The sequence below is a fragment of the Oncorhynchus nerka genome, linkage group LG22 (genome assembly GCF_034236695.1).
Source record: "Oncorhynchus nerka isolate Pitt River linkage group LG22, Oner_Uvic_2.0, whole genome shotgun sequence".
NCBI lineage: Eukaryota > Metazoa > Chordata > Actinopteri > Salmoniformes > Salmonidae > Oncorhynchus > Oncorhynchus nerka.
In genome coordinates this window covers 29,315,877-29,333,495 of record NC_088417.1, presented here as the reverse complement: position 1 = coordinate 29,333,495, position 17,619 = coordinate 29,315,877, and positions in this window count along the sequence as shown.

Sequence of the window (17,619 nt, the reverse complement as noted above, 5' to 3'; positions counted from 1 at the left end):
GAGCAGTAGTGTTTTGGGGCTGTTGCTGGGCAACACGGACTTTCAACTCCCTCCAAAGATTTTCTATGGGGTTGAGATCTGGAGACTGGCTAGGCCACTCCAGGACCTTGAAATGCTTCTTACGAAGCCACTCCTTCGTTGCCCGGCCGGTGTGTTTGGGATCATTGTCATGCTGAAAGACCCAGCCACGTTTCATCTTCAATGCCCTTGCTGATGGAAGGAGGTTTTCACTCAAAATCTCACGATACATGGCCCCATTCATTGTTTCCTTTACACGGATCAGTCGTCCTGGTCCCTTTGCAGAAAAACAGCCCCAAAGCATGATGTTTCCACCCCCATGCTTCACAGTAGGTATGGTGTTCTTTGGATGCAACTCAGCATTCTTTGTCCTCCAAACACGACGAGTTGAGTTTTTACCAAAAAGTTATATTTTGGTTTCATCTGACCATATGACATTCTCCCAATCTTCTTCTGGATCATCCAAATGCTCTCTAGCAAACTTCAGACGGGCCTGGACATGTACTGGCTTAAGCAGGGGGACACGTCTGGCACTGCAGGATTTGAGTCCCTGGCAGCGTAGTTTGTTACTGAAGGTAGGCTTTGTTACTTTGGTCCCAGCTATCTGCAGGTCATTCACTAGGTCCCCCCGTGTGGTTCTGGGACTTTTGCTCACCGTTCTTGTGATCATTTTGACCCCACGGGGTGAGATCTTGCGTGGATCCCCAGATCGAGGGAGATTATCAGTGGTCTTGTATGTCTTCCATTTCCTAATAATTGCTCCCACAGTTGATTTCTTCAAACCAAGCTGCTTACCTATTGCATATTCAGTCTTCCCAGCCTGGTGCTGGTCTACAATTTTGTTTCTGGTGTCCTTTGACAGCTCTTTGGTCTTGGCCATAGTGGAGTTTGGAGTGTGACTGTTTGAGGTTGTAGACAGGTGTCTTTTATACTGATAACAAGTTCAAACAGGTGCCATTAATACAGGTAACAAGTGGAGGACAGAGGAGCCTGTTAAAGAAGAAGTTACAGGTCTGTGAGAGCCAGAAATCTTGCTTGTTTGTAGGTGACCAAATACTTATTTTCCACCATAATTTGCAAATAAATTCATTACAAATCCTACAATGTGATTTTCTGGATTTTTTTTCTCATTTGGTCTGTCATAGTTGAAGTGTACCTATGATGAAAATTACAGGCCTCTCTCATCTTTTTAAGTAAGTAAGTAAAAATATCTAGTTAACAGAAGAAAGGAAGACAAAATAAGGACAGAAGAAAAAGGAAAAGAAAAAGGACAACAAAGTGAAACCTCTAAAGAAACAAGAGACCATAATACAAGAAACAGCACTATAGAGAGATAGAACAACAACAACGCAGCCACTGCCAGCTAGCCTACTTCAGCAGTACTGTATCATTTGAATTATTTTAGTCAATAAGATTCCTGCTACGTAAGCTTAACTTTCTGAACATTCGAGACGTGTAGTCCATTTGTCATTCCAATCTCCTTTGCATTAGCGTAGCCTCTTCTGTAGCCTGTCAACTATGTGTCTGTCTATCCCTGTTCTCTCCTCTCTGCACAGACCATACAAACGCTCCACACCGCGTGGCCGCGGCCACTCTAATCTGGTGGTCCCAGCGCGCACGACCCACGTGGAGTTCCAGGTCTCCGGTAGCCTCTGGAACTGCCGATCTGCGGCCAACAAGGCAGAGTTCATCTCAGCCTATGCCTCCCTCCAGTCCCTCGACTTCTTGGCACTGACGGAAACATGGATCACCACAGATAACACTGCTACTCCTACTGCTCTCTCTTCGTCCGCCCACGTGTTCTCGCACACCCCGAGAGCTTCTGGTCAGCGGGGTGGTGGCACCGGGATCCTCATCTCTCCCAAGTGGTCATTCTCTCTTTCTCCCCTTACCCATCTGTCTATCGCCTCCTTTGAATTCCATGCTGTCACAGTTACCAGCCCTTTCAAGCTTAACATCCTTATCATTTATCGCCCTCCAGGTTCCCTCGGAGAGTTCATCAATGAGCTTGATGCCTTGATAAGCTCCTTTCCTGAGGATGGCTCACCTCTCACAGTTCTGGGCGACTTTAACCTCCCCACGTCTACCTTTGACTCATTCCTCTCTGCCTCCTTCTTTCCACTCCTCTCCTCTTTTGACCTCACCCTCTCACCTTCCCCCTCTACTCACAAGGCAGGCAATACGCTCGACCTCATCTTTACTAGATGCTGTTCTTCCACTAACCTCACTGCAACTCCCCTCCAAGTCTCCGACCACTACCTTGTATCCTTTTCCCTCTTGCTCTCATCCAACACTTCCCACACTGCCCCTACTCGGATGGTATCGCGCCGTCCCAATCTTCGCTCTCTCTCCCCCGCTACTCTCTCCTCTTCCATCCTATCATCTCTTCCCTCTGCTCAAACCTCCAACCTATCTCCTGATTCTGCCTCCTCAACCCTCCTCTCCTCCCTTTCTGCATCCTTTGACTCTCTATGTCCCCTATCCTCCAGGCCGACTCGGTCCTCCCCTCCCGCCCCGTGGCTCGACGACTCATTGCGAGCTCACAGAACAGGGCTCCGGGCAGCCGAGCGGAAATGGAGGAAAACTCGCCTCCCTGCGGACCTGGCATCCTTTCACTCCCTCCTCTCTACATTTTCCTCTTCTGTCTCTGCTGCTAAAGCCACTTTCTACCACTCTAAATTCCAAGCATCTGCCTCTAACCCTAGGAAGCTCTTTGCCACCTTCTCCTCCCTCCTGAATCCTCCTCCCCCTCCCCCTCCTCCCTCTCTGCAGATGACTTCGTCAACCATTTTGAAAAGAAGGTCGACAACATCCGATCCTCGTTTGCTAAGTCAAACGACACCGCTGGTTCTGCTCACACTGCCCTACCCTGTGCTCTGACCTCTTTCTCCCCTCTCTCTCCAGATGAAATCTCGCGTCTTGTGACGGCCGGCCGCCCAACAACCTGCCCGCTTGACCCTATCCCCTCCTCTCTTCTCCAGACCATTTCCGGAGACCTTCTCCCTTACCTCACCTCGCTCATCAACTCATCCCTGACCGCTGGCTACGTCCCTTCTGTCTTCAAGAGAGCGAGAGTTGCACCCCTTCTGAAAAAACCTACACTCGATCCCTCCGATGTCAACAACTACAGACCAGTATCCCTTCTTTCTTTTCTCTCCAAAACTCTTGAACGTGCCGTCCTTGGCCAGCTCTCCCGCTATCTCTCTCAGAATGACCTTCTTGATCCAAATCAGTCAGGTTTCAAGACTAGTCATTCAACTGAGACTGCTCTTCTCTGTATCACGGAGGCCCTCCGCACTGCTAAAGCTAACTCTCTCTCCTCTGCTCTCATCCTTCTAGACCTATCGGCTGCCTTCGATACTGTGAACCATCAGATCCTCCTCTCCACCCTCTCCGAGTTGGGCATCTCCGGCGCGGCCCACGCTTGGATTGCGTCCTACCTGACAGGTCGCTCCTACCAGGTGGCGTGGCGAGAATCTGTCTCCTCACCACGCGCTCTCACCACTGGCGTCCCCCAGGGCTCTGTTCTAGGCCCTCTCCTATTCTCGCTATACACCAAGTCACTCGGCTCTGTCATAACCTCACATGGTCTCTCCTATCATTGCTATGCAGACGACACACAATTAATCTTCTCCTTTCCCCCTTCTGATGACCAGGTGGCAGGGGAAGGACTGCCCGTTCCATGATCTCGCCATCACGGTTGACAACTCCATTGTGTCCTCCTCCCAGAGCGCTAAGAACCTTGGCGTGATCCTGGACAACACCCTGTCGTTCTCAACTAACATCAAGGCGGTGGCCCATTCCTGTAGGTTCATGCTCTACAACATCCGCAGAGTACGACCCTGCCTCACACAGGAAGCGGCGCAGGTCCTAATCCAGGCACTTGTCATCTCCCGTCTGGATTACTGCAACTCGCTGTTGGCTGGGCTCCCTGCCTGTGCCATTAAACCCCTACAACTCATCCAGAACGCCGCAGCCCGTCTGGTGTTCAACCTTCCCAAGTTCTCTCACGTCACCCCGCTCCTCCGCTCTCTCCACTGGCTTCCAGTTGAAGCTCGCATCCGCTACAAGACCATGGTGCTTGCCTACGGAGCTGTGAGGGGAACGGCACCTCAGTACCTCCAGGCTCTGATCAGGCCCTACACCCAAACAAGGGCACTGCGTTCATCCACCTCTGACCTGCTCGCCTCCCTACCACTGAGGAAGTACAGTTCCCACGCAGCCCAGTCAAAACTGTTCGCTGCTCTGGCCCCCCAATGGTGGAACAAACTCCCTCACGACGCCAGGACAGCGGAGTCAATCACCACCTTCCGGAGACACCTGAAACCCCACCTCTTTCAGGAATACCTAGGATAGGATAAAGTAATCCTTCTCACCCCCCCCCCCCTCCCTTAAAAGATTTAGATGCACTATTGTAAAGTGGCTGTTCCACTGGATGTCTTAAGGTGAACGCACCAATTTGTAAGTCGCTCTGGATAAGAGCGTCTGCTAAATGACTTAAATGTAAATGTAAGTAGGAGAACTTGCACAATTGGTGGCTGACTAAATACTTTTTTGCCCCACTGTATTCTCAAAACACAAAAACTCTCCAGTTGTGCGAATGATTCTATAATGTTTATTTTCTGAATCTGTATCATATTGAGTACACTAGTGTACACGCTATTTAAAGGAAGCTCTATCCAACTAAAGTCACATTTCATAAGACTTTCAACAGTTGATGAAGAAAGGAAATCACAACATACAGTGTTACAAGTACACTGCATATGAAGAGGATGGGAACATTTTATCAACTTAGAAATTGTGATCTATGTCATGATTGGCCATAATGTACAGTATTTGACTGCAACAACACAAAAACACAAGGCCACAGATGTCCCCTGGTGGGTTAATTATCTGGCTGCAGTTCTGAATTACAGGTTCAATCCCGCATATTCTTTTAAATTAAGCAAAGCCAGTTAAGACAGGCTGAAGCATCAGCCGAGATGGCATCAATTAAGAAGCTAGCATCAATCACGCCAACCTTATTTGGCGGTCTATTTAAGATGACCGGGTCTACACACTCATCCTGCTGTCGCTTCTTCTACTGTTACTATGAGCTGGATTCATGCTCCCACCACCACTCTAGACTCCACCTGTAAGATTCTGTGTTCCTGCCGGGGGGGATTGGACTAGTTTACCACGCTCACTGCCTGTAGGCTATTTTATTTTGATGCTTTGCTTGGACAGTAAGCTACCCTGAAGGAGCAGAGTCGATATCGCCAAGACTTGCATTACTCATTGCTTAATAAATGGATACAAAAATAATAACAAACCATGTAATTAAAAAAATATATATATGAAATTGAGGCTCAGTTATATTCTATTAAAACAAAGGATCTCTTTATTTCGTCCAGATTTATAAATTCTGTCGGAATGCGGAATTTAGACTAACTGTATAAATTAAAACATTGTGTACAACTTGTAATTCCTACTGTGAGATGCTTAATATAGTCTCCCCTCGCTTATTTTTCATGATCTGAAAAGCGACTGATCCTAGATTAGCACTCATAGTCTTGGATACCTTGTAAATATGGGCCCAGGAGTATGCAGCGTACAGTATAAAGAGGATGAGTGAAGTGATGGTGAATAACCCAGTTGCCAGTATTTCCCTGGGTTTGTTATGTCTAAGAATGCTAAAAAGGAAGCATGGAATTCCTGATTGACCATATTGCCATGGCTATACACAGTGTACAAAACATTAGGAACACCTGCTCTTTCCATGACATAGACTGACCAGGTGAATCCAGGTTAAAGCTATGATCCCTTATTGATGCCACCTGTTAAATCCACTTCAATTAATGTAGATGAAGGGGAGGAGACAGGTTAAATAAGGATTTTTAAGCCTAGAGAAAATTGAGACATGGATTGTGTGTGCCATTCAGAGGGTGAATTGGCAGGACAAAAGATTTGAGTGCCTTTGAATGGGGTATGGTTTTAGGTGCCAGGTGCACTGGTTTGAATGTGTCAAAAATCAAGAAAAGGACATCCAGCCAACTTGACACAATTGTGGGAAGCATTGGAGTCAACATGGGCCAGCATCACTGTGGAATGCTATAGTGTAGTCCATGCCAGACAAATTGAGGCTGTTCTGATTGCAAAAGGGGGTGCAACTTAATATTAGGAATGTTTGATATACAGAACCTTTTTTATTAAATGCATAATTTCAGCTGGAAAGTTGAATGCTTCCAAAGTTTTTAATAGAAAAGGCCATTCAAAGGGCCTCCCGAGAGGCGCAGCGGTCTAAGGCAATGGCATTGCAGTGCTAGCTGCGTTACTACAGATCCTGGTTTGATACCGGGCTGTGTCAGAGCCGGTTGCGACCGGGAGACCCATTAGGCGACGTCTGGGTTAGGGGAGGGTTTGGCTGGCCTTGTCCCATCGCGCTCTAGCGACTCCTGTGGCGGGCCGGGCGCACGCACCATCACCAGGTGTACAGTGTTACCTCCGACACATTGGTGTGGCTAGCTTCCGAGTTAAGCGTGCATTGTGTCAAGAACCAGTGCAGCTTGGTGGGGTTGTGTTTCGGAGGACGCACGGCTCTTGCCCTTTGTCTCTCCTGAGTCCGTACGGGAGTTACAGCGATGGGACAAGACTGTAACTACCAATTGGGGAGAAAAAAGGGTAAAAAAAAAGGCCATTCAAGATGGTTGAAAGCCTTATCAGCATCAACAGACATTGATATATCTACATCTTGTGTATTAGCGTATTTTATTTTACGAAAACATGTTTTTGTATTCCTTTGTGTTTATTTCTGAATAAACCTTGTTTGATTAATATGTATTAAGTCTGGTAATACTTTTGCCATTCTGTTGCTTATGAGTTTTGTTATTATTTTATCGTTGCAATTTATAAAATGTATAGGTCTGTAATCTGCAGGGGACTCATCAGATCTTCCTGGTTTTAACTAAAATAACTGTTTGACACATGGAACTGAATTAAGTGACATGTGTGTTGTAATTTGAGTAAATTGGAGTGCTACTTTGTCCCAGAATATCAAATAAAATGACATGGGAAAGCCGTACATCCCCCGGTGCTGTCCTCAGCACAAATGTTTTAACAGTGTCTATTACTTATTCTGGGTTGATTCGTTTTACCTGCTGTTGCTTCAAGGTTATTGTGTCTAAGAAGGCTGGAGGATCAGTCCAACTGTTCTAACTTATAAAGTGTTATTAACAGGGTCGTTGTTTTTAATTAAAACATTTAGATCCCTATCTTTTAAAATTATAACCGGTTTGGCGTGTGTTCATTTTGTGAGGGCTGTGAGGTGTTTGCCAGATTTAATTGCCATTAAATATCAAATCAAATCAAAAATGTATTTATATAGCCCTTCGTACATCAGCTGATATCTCAAAGTGCTGTACAGAAACCCAGCCTAAAACCCCAAACAGCAAGCAATGCAGGTGTAGAAGCACGGTGGCTAAGAAAAACTCCCTAGAAAGTCCAAAACCTAGGAAGAAACCTAGAGAGGAACCAGGCTATGTGGGATGGCCAGTCCTCTTCTGGCTGTGCCGGGTGGAGATTATAACAGAACATGGCCAAGATGTTCAAATGTTCATAAATGACCAGCATGGTCGAATAATAATAAGGCAGAACAGTTGAAACTGGAGCAGCAGCACGGCCAGGTGGACTGGGGACAGCAAGGAGTCATCATGTCAGGTAGTCCTGGGGCATGGTCCTAGGGCTCAGGTCCTCCGAGAGAGAGAAAGAAAGAGAGAAGGAGAGAATTAGAGAACGCACACTTAGATTCACACAGGACACCGAATAGGACAGGAGAAGTACTCCAGATATAACAAACTGACCCTAGCCCCCCGACACATAAACTACTGCAGCATAAATACTGGAGGCTGAGACAGGAGGGGTCAGGAGACACTGTGGCCCAATCCGAGGACACCCCCGGACAGGGCCAAACAGGAAGGATATAACCCCACCCACTTTGCCAAAGCACAGCCCCCACACCACTAAATAGTATGCTTTATGAGTTTAACCTGTAGTTGTTGGCTCTCTTCAAAAATAAAAGATCATATTCCATCTAGTTCAGACATTTTCTTTTCTTATTTACCTTTACATTGTAAAGATTTTTATGGACTTTGTTTCTAAGATAGTGGTTTATTTTTCTTTCATGTTAATTTTTAACTCAGATTTAACTTTTGCCTAGTATGAGATTATCATTCCCCTAATGTACACCTTAAAAGCATCCCAAATTATGTTGGGGGTCATGCTTTTCTCTGCACTCTACGGCTACATTTGTAATGGTAAAGGTATTTTTTCGTTTATGTATTTAATACATTTCGGATCTTGAAGATGCGCTCTGTTTATTCTCCATATTATGTTACTAAGTGTTAGATTTTAGTCCAAATGTTAGATTTTTGGTTCCAACCGCCGTGTCTTTGTGAAATGCAGAGCAGGTGAACGGATGATCTCCGCATGTGTTGTTCCTACCGTGAAGCACGGAGGAGGAGGTGTGATGGTGTGGGGGTGCTTTGTTGGTGACACTGTGATTTATTTAGAATTCAAGGCACACTTAACCAGCATGGCTACCACAGCATTCTGCAGCGATACGCCATCCCATCTGGTTTGCCCTTAGTGAGACTATCATTTGTTTTTGAACAGGACAATGACCCAACACACCTCCAGGCTGCATAAGGGCTATTTGACCAAGAAGGAGTGTGAAGGATCAAATCAATCAAATCAAATTTTATTTGTCACATACACATGGTTAGCAGATGTTAATGCGAGTGTAGCGAAATGCTTGTGCTTCTAGTTCCGACAATGCAGTAATAACCAACAAGTAATCTAGCTAACAATTCCAAAACTACTACCTTATAGACACAAGTGTAAGGGGATAAGAATATGTACATAAAGATATATGAGTGAGTGATGGTACAGAGCGGCATAGGCAAGATACAGTAGATGGTATTGAGTGCAGTATATACATATGAGATGAGTATGTAAACAAAGTGGCATAGTTAAAGTGGCTAGTGATTCATGTATTACATAAATATGCAGTAGATGATATAGAGTACAGTATATACATATACATATGAGATGAATAATGTAGGGTATGTAAACATTATATTAGGTAGCATTTTTTAAAGTGGCTAGTGATATATTTTACATAATTTCCCATCAATTCCCATTATTAAAGTGGCTGGAGTTGAGTCAGTGTGTTGGCAGCAGCCACTCAATGTTAGTGGTGGCTGTTTAACAGTCTGATGGCCTTGAGATAGAAGCTGTTTTTCAGTCTCTTGGTCCCAGCTTTGATGCACCTGTACTGACCTCGCCTTCTGGATGATAGCGGGGTGAACAGGCAGTGGCTCGGGTGGTTGTTGTCCTTGATGATCTTTATGGCCTTCCTGTGACATCGAGTGGTGTAGGTGTCCTGGAGGGCAGGTAGTTTGCCCCCGGTGATGTGTTGTGCAGACCTCACTACCCTCTGGAGAGCCTTAAGGTTGTAGGCGGAGCAGTTGCCGTACCAGGCGGTGATACAGCCCGACAGGATGCTCTCGATTGTGCATCTGTAGAAGTTTGTGAGTGCTTTTGGTGACAAGCCGAATTTCTTCAGCCTCCTGAGGTTGAAGAGGCGCTGCTGCGCCTTCTTCACGATGCTGTCTGTGTGGGTGGACCAATTCAGTTTGTCTGTGATGTCTACGCCGAGGAACTTAAAACTTACTACCCTCTCCACTACTGTCCCATCAATGTGGATAGGGGGGTGTTCCCTCTGCTGTTTCCTGAAGTCCACAATCATCTCCTTAGTTTTGTTGACGTTGAGTGTGAGGTTATTTTCCTGACACCACACTCCGAGGGCCCTCACCTCCTCCCTGTAGGCCGTCTCGTCGTTGTTGGTAATCAAGCCTACCACTGTTGTGTCATCCGCAAACTTGATGATTGAGTTGGAGGCGTGCGTGGCCACGCAGTCGTGGGTGAACAGGGAGTACAGGAGAGGGCTCAGAACGATCAGCGGGGTGGAAATGTTGTTGCCTACCCTCACCACCTGGGGGCGGCCCGTCAGGAAGTCCAGTACCCAGTTGCACAGGGCGGGGTTCGAGACCCAGCATTCTCACATAGGTATTCCTCTTGTCCAGGTGGGTTAGGGCAGTGTGCAGTGTGGTTGAGATTGCATCGTCTGTGGACCTATTTGGGCGGTAAGCAAATTGGAGTGGGTCTAGGGTGTCAGGTAGGGTGGAGGTGATATGGTCCTTGACTAGTCTCTCAAAGCACTTCATGATGACGGAAGTGAGTGCTACGGGGCGGTAGTCGTTTAGCTCAGTTACCTTAGCTTTCTTGGGAACAGGAACAATGATGGCCCTCTTGAAGCATGTGGGAACAACAGACTGGGATAGGGATTGATTGAATATGTCCGTAAACACACCAGCCAGCTGGTCTGCGCATGCTCTGAGGGCGCGGCTGGGGATGTCGTCTGGGCCTGCAGCCTTGCGAGGGTTGACACGTTTAAATGTTTTCCTCACGTCAGCTGCAGTGAAGGAGAGTCTGCATGTTTTAGTTGCGGGCCGTGTCAGTGGCACTGTATTGTTCTCAAAGCGGGCAAAAAAGTTATTTAGTCTGCCTGGTTTTCTTTTTGTAATCCGTGATTGACTGTAGACCCTGCCACATACCTCTTGTGTCTGAGCCGTTGAATTGAGATTCTACTTTGTCTCTATACTGACGCTTAGCTTGTTTGATTGCCTTGCGGAGGGAATAGTTACACTGTTTGTATTCGGTCATGTTTCCGGTCACCTTGCCCTGATTAAAAGCAGTGGTTTGGGCTTTCAGTTTCACGCGAATGCTGCCATCAATCCACGGTTTCTGGTTTGGGAATGTTTTAATCGTTGCTATGGGAACGACATCTTCAACGCACGTTCTAATGAACTCGCTCACCGAATCAGCGTATTCGTCAATGTTGTTGTCTGACGCAATACGAAACATATCCCAGTCCACGTGATGTAAGCAGTCTTGGAGTGTGGAATCAGATTGGTCGGACCAGCGTTGAACAGACCTCAGCGCGGGAGCTTCTTGTTTTAGTTTCTGTCTGTAGGCAGGGATCAACAAAATGGAGTCGTGGTCAGCTTTTCCGAAAGGAGGGCGGGGCAGGGCCTTATATGCGTCGCGGAAGTTAGAATAGCAGTGATCCAAGGTTTTTCCAGCCCTGGTTGCGCAATCGATATGCTGATAAAATTTAGGGAGTCTTGTTTTCAGATTAGCCTTGTTAAAATCCCCAGCTACAATGAATGCAGCCTCCGGATAAATGGATTCCAGTTTGCAAAGAGTCAATAAAGTTTGTTCAGAGCCATCGATGTGTCTGCTTGGGGGGAATATATACGGCTGTGATTATAATCGAAGAGAATTCCCTTGGAAGATAATGCCGTCGACATTTGATTGTGAGGAATTCTAAATCAGGTGAACAGAAGGACTTGAGTACCTGTATGTTGTTATGATCACACCACGTCACGTTAACCATGAAGCATACGCCCCCGCTCCTCTTCTTAGCAGAAAGATGTTTGTTTCTGTCGGCGCGATGCGTGGAGAAACCCGCTGGCTGCACCGATTCCGATAGCGTCTCTCCAGTGAGCCATGTTTCTGTGAAGCAAAGAACGTTACAGTCTTTGATGTCCCTCTGGAATGCTACCCTTGCTCGGATTTCATCAACCTTGTTGTCAATAGACTGGACATTGGCGAGTAGAATGCTAGGGAGTGGTGCACGATGTGCCCGTCTCCGGAGTCTGACCAGAAGACCGCTCCGTTTCCCCCTTTTACGAAGTCGTTTTTTTGGGTCGCCGGCTGGGATCCATTCCGTTGTCCTGGGTGAAAGGCAGTACACAGGATCCGCTTCGCGAAAGTCATATTCTTAGTCGTACTGATGGTGAGTTGATGCTGCTCTTATGTTCAGTAGTTCTTCTCGACTGTATGTAATGAAACCTAAGATGACCTGGGGTACTAATGTAAGAAATAACACAATAACAAAAAACTGCATAGTTTCCTAGGAACGCGAAGCGAGGCGGCCATCTCTGTCTGCTGCATCAGATGACCTGGCCTCCACAATCACCTGACCTCAACCCAATTGAGATGGCTTGGGATGAGTTGGAACACAGAGTGAAGGAAAAGCATCTGATAAGTGCTCAGCACATGTGGGAACTCCTTCAATAGAATGCCATGTGAAGCTGGTTGAGAGAATGCCAAGAGTGTGCAAAGCTGTTATCAAGGCAAAGGGTGGCTACTTTGAAGAATCTCAAATCTCAAATATGTTTGTATTTGTTTAACACTTTTTTGGGTACTACATGACTCCAAATGTGTTATTTCATGGTTTTGATGTCTTAACTATTATTCTAAAATGTAGAAAAAATAAAAACTCTGGAATGAGTAGGTGTGTCCAAACTTTGACTGGTACTGTATGTATATACTGTATAGTATAGGCTACAGTAGGCAACTAAATAACATTTCCAGTGACACAAACTGACTCACCTAATGATGAAGATGGAGCCATAGGCTACTACTGTCACGACTTCCGCAGAAGTTGGTTCCTCTCCTTGTTCGGGCAGCGGTCGGCGTCGCCGGTCTTCTAGCCATCATCGATCCACTTTTCATTTTCCATTTGTTTTGTCTTGTCTTCCCACACACCTGGTTTCAATTCCATCATTACATGTTGTGTATTTAACCCTCTGTTCCCCCCCATGACCTTGTCAGGAATTGTTTAATGTATGTGCTTGTGCACGTTATGTCTGGTGTGCGACGGGTTTTCTACCCATTGTATTGATTGTTCTGTTTACGGTGATTTTTATTATTAAACTGCACCGTTGTAACACAGTTTTTGCTCTCCTGCGTCTGACTTCTCTGCCGCCAGTACGCACCCCTTACAACTACCCCTTACAACTGGCCAATGCACTAGTCTTGGCAATAGCCTATGAGTAGGTGTGTCCAAACATTTAACTGGTACATTTAATATATACAATATTGTACATTATGTGGGTCGCTTCATTGGCCTGGGCTATTGTTTGTTTTGAATTCAAGACCAGATTGATCTCAGTTTGTCAGTGTCAGAGTAGCCACTGATTTTGGTCATTAGTGTGGTATTAAAAAAGATTCAGCTCATTTCTTCTTTTATGTAAATTATGTAAAATTGCAAGAAAAGTGTTTTTAAAAGGCAAATGTTCCCCCATGTGTGGAAGTCCTAAAAACACCTATGCTCATCTGTAGCCTACTCTTTATCCTTCAACAGTAAATTTACCACGCATCAAATTGCATCTTGGTGCACGCATTTGTACACAACCCAATGTGTCGGAGGAAACACCATGCACCTGGCAACCTTGGTTAGCACTCACTGCGCCCGGCCCGCCACTGGAGTTGCTGGTGCGCGATGAGACAAGGATTTCCCTAATGGCCAAACCCTCCCTAACCCAGACGACGCTAGGCCAATTGTGCTTCGCCCCACAGACCTCCCGGTCGCAGCCGGTTACGACAGATTCTGGGCGCGAACCCAGAGTCTCTGGTGGCACAGCTGGCGCTGCAGTACAGCGCCCTTAACCACTGCGCCACCCGGGAGGCCCTCAGTTGTGCACATTTTAGTGAATGTTCAGAGAACATTCCAAGGATATTTCATTGTTGATAAATAGATTTGATAAAAAAGATTATCTGAACATTTTCTAAATGTTTTTAATGATATTATCATCCTGATGTTAGATAAAACTCTTAACGAGAACTTAACGGGAATCTAATCTAAGCTAATGTCCTAGGAATGTTCCCAGTTTGCGTAGAAGTTATTCATGTTATAGTTACTAGTTCAACTGGCTTCCAACCACACAAAGACCAATCAAGGAGACTCTATACCATTCACTTCCTACATCTTCTCCCCTTCCTTCGTCCAATGTTCCACCGGAGTGTGTGAATCATCTGTTCTGAACCCCAGTCATGGTGAGTGCTCTCGACTCTCTCACCACTGTACCTGACATGAATGAGTAGTCGAGTTGAGCAATGTAATCCAAATGCAGCTCTATAGTTCACCTGCAGCCAAGGAGCTGATCAGTACTGGCACAACAAACAGCCTTAACCCAAGACCTGCTCTACTCTACTCACCTCCCTCTCACTGTAACAACAGATTTAGTTTTATATCTGCCTGTAACACACCTACCAAACACCAACAAAAGGGCAAAAGCCTGGAAACGTAGCACAAGTAGTTAGTTAAGGATAGGTAAGTTACTCAGTGCCCTGAAGTTGCAGACTCTATAGGACTCTCTCCTTCAGTAGGTAAATAGAGACCTCATTTATATTTTCTCCTCTTTTTACCATTTTCTCCTTCCCTGTCTTTCCCTGATAAGCCCCACTCAGTAAAGGACACAATGGAGCCATTGTGTGGAACTACAGTGTAGATAATGTTATGTGACATTAAGGGCAATAATGTTAGTTCCTATTCAGGCTGCCTGTTTGATTTAAATAAACCAGTTAATATTCGAAGGCTACGTAGAACACCAGAATATTATAGGATTTTTTGAAACTGAATATGTTATTAACATTTTCCTGACAATCAACCTTGAATCATCAATTAAAAAGCCTTCTGATCCTATCATAGTTATTGTAGTGTACGTACCAAAACCAGTGTTACATTATAAAATAATTACTTTTTTGTACTATACTGAAAGTCACAGATTCTGCAGGGTTTGCATATTCAGGAATAGGGTTGCAGAAATGCAGTAACTTTTCCTAAAATTGGTCCCTCTCCTTGTTCGGCTTCCGACGTCACTGGTTTTCTAGCCGCCACCGATCCACTTTTCATTTTTCATTTGTTTTGTCTTCATTGTACACACCTGGTTTCCATTCCCATAATTATATGTTCCTTATTTAACCCACTGATTCCCCCATGGTTTTGTGCGCGTTTGTTCATTGTAAGTTAGTCTGTATTTGTGAGCTTGATTATTTTTTCCCTTGGAATATTTGTCGTGTTGGTTATTACTGCATTGTCGGAACTAGAAGCACAAGCATTTCGCTACACTCGCATTAACATCTGCTAACCATGTGTATGTGACAAATAAAATTTGATTTGATTTGATTTTGTGTGTGTATTACTCATCTCTGTGTCCCGCGCCTGACTCTGCCTTACCTGCTACACCTAGACGCCTTACAAAATTCCCTGGTTTTCCAGAAATCCTGGTTGGTGGAATCCCAGATGTATTGTTCGGGGAAATATTGTACAATTCAAAACAAATTTGCAACGCTATTTAGGAATAGGAAATATTACTTACATTGTGGGGAGTCCAAATCAGCTTTTCTGTTTCCTCCAGTGAAGAAGCAACAACGTGAAGCAGTTACATGTATCACATTACATTCACCGCATGTCATTTCTAGTGTAAACATCAGTGCAAACACTACAATAAGTCATTCTGGATCCACTCCCACTTCCTCAATCTGCTGTATACATAACCAGAAAGATTATGCGATGCCCTTAAACCTTGCTGACATAAAGAGTTAATTGTTTTTTCTCCCACTCTTATTTATGACAGTACAACCATATCCACCATGAATGGTGGAGCCAAAAGGGGCTATTCAAGTGCTTTCACTAATGTCTTTAACTGTGCCTTCCAAGACCGCCACACGCTAGACAGACACTCGTTTCAAAGACCTATAATGTGATAAATGAGGAATGGTGTTGTGAAAAGAATGAAGTCATTCAGAAGAGATATCATACTTCAAAAGCAGGTGAACTGCACTTCCTAGATTGTACAGATGAGTATTATTATTTTTAGCTTCATTTGTCCAGGAAGAGACCCTTGAGGTTCTGATATCTTATGCGAGGGATTCTGTTAGATACCAACATAAAATGTGCACTATATAGAAAACACATATACACATAACTTTTTCCATATTTTGTTACGTTACAGTCTTATGCTAAAATTGATAAAATATTTGTTTTCCTCTTCAATCAACACACAATACCCCATAATGACTAAGCGAAAACAGGTTTTAAGAAATGTTTGCAAATTTATTACACATAAAAAACATATTACCCAAGTATTCAGACCCTTTGCTACGAGGCTCGAAATTGAGCTCATGTGCATCCTGTTTCCATTGATCATCCTTGAGATGTTTCTACAACTTGATTGGAGTCCAGATGTGGTAAATCAATTGATATTAACATGATTTGGAAAGGCACACACTTGTCTATATAAGGTCCCACAGTTGACAGTGCATGTCAGAGCAAAAACCAAGCCATGTGTAATGAACACGATGGGAGACAGAGAGCTGGTTTCAAGCGCAGGGCGCAGTAGGTGTTTATTGGTAAAGGACCACAGGAGGAGGCAGGTAGCTGGGTCCAGGGGCAGGCAGAAGGTCATACACAGGGGGTCCAATAAGGCAACGGTACAGGCAGGGAAAAGGCTGGTAACATAGTCCGGAAGATCAGGCAATAGGTTGATAACAGAAAATCCGATAGGCTAAAGTACAGGCAGAGAATAGGCAAAAGGCATCGTTAGTGAGGCAGGCAAAAGCTATCATACACGGGTGGATTAAATTGCAGGAAAAACAGAGCTCTGAATAGACGTGTCACAAAACAAACAATAGCTCACAATGATGTGGTGCAAAGAACTGAACTAAATAGTGTGTGATAATGACATACAGGTGTGTGAACAGGTGATCAGAATTCAGGTGATTGGGAACTGAAGAGTGAGCTGCGTATATGGGGATCTCGTATGTGTTTGAGAGTGTGAGCTGGAAAGTGGTCTGGAAAGTGAGCTGTGTTCAGGGGATCTACGTGTTTGAGAGTTTGAGTTGGAAGCAGACGTTACAGAATGAGGTCGAAGGAATTGTCTGTGGAGATCCAAGACAGGATTGTGTCGAGGCATAGACCCAGGGAAAGGTACCAACATTTTTTTGCAGAATTGAAGGTCCCCAAGACCTCCAAAAGGAGACCTCCAGCATTCTTAAATGTTGGAACCACCAAGGCTCTTCCTAGAACTGGCAGCCCGGCCAAACTGAGCAATCGGAGGAGAAGGGCCTTGGTCAGGGAGGTGACCAAGACCACGATGGTCACTTTGACAGAGTTCCAGAGTTCCTCCGTGGAGATGGGAGAACCTTCCAGAAGAACAACCATCTCTGCAGCACTCCACCAATCAGGCCTTTATGGTAGAGTGGCAAAACGGAAGCCACTCCTCAGTAAAAGGCACATGACAGCCCGCTTGGAATGTGCCAAAAGTCACCAAAAGGACATAGACCATGAGAAGCAAGATTCTCTAGTCTGATGAATGGCCTGAATGCCAAGCGTCATTTCTGGAGGAAAAGTGGCACCATCCCTATGGTGAAGCATGGTGGTGACAGCATCATGCTGTGGGGATGTTTTTCAACAGCAGGGACTGGGAGAATAGTCAGGATCGAGGGAAATATGAACGGAGCAAAGTAGAGAGAGATCCTTGATGAAAACCTGCTCCAGAGCGCTCAGGTTCTCCGACTGGGGCAAAGGTTCACCTTCCAAAAGGACAACGACCGTAAGCACACAGCCAAGACAATGCAGGAGTGGCTTCTGGACAAGTCTCTGAATGCCCTTGAGTGGCCCAGCCAGAGCAGGGACTCGAACCCGATCGAACA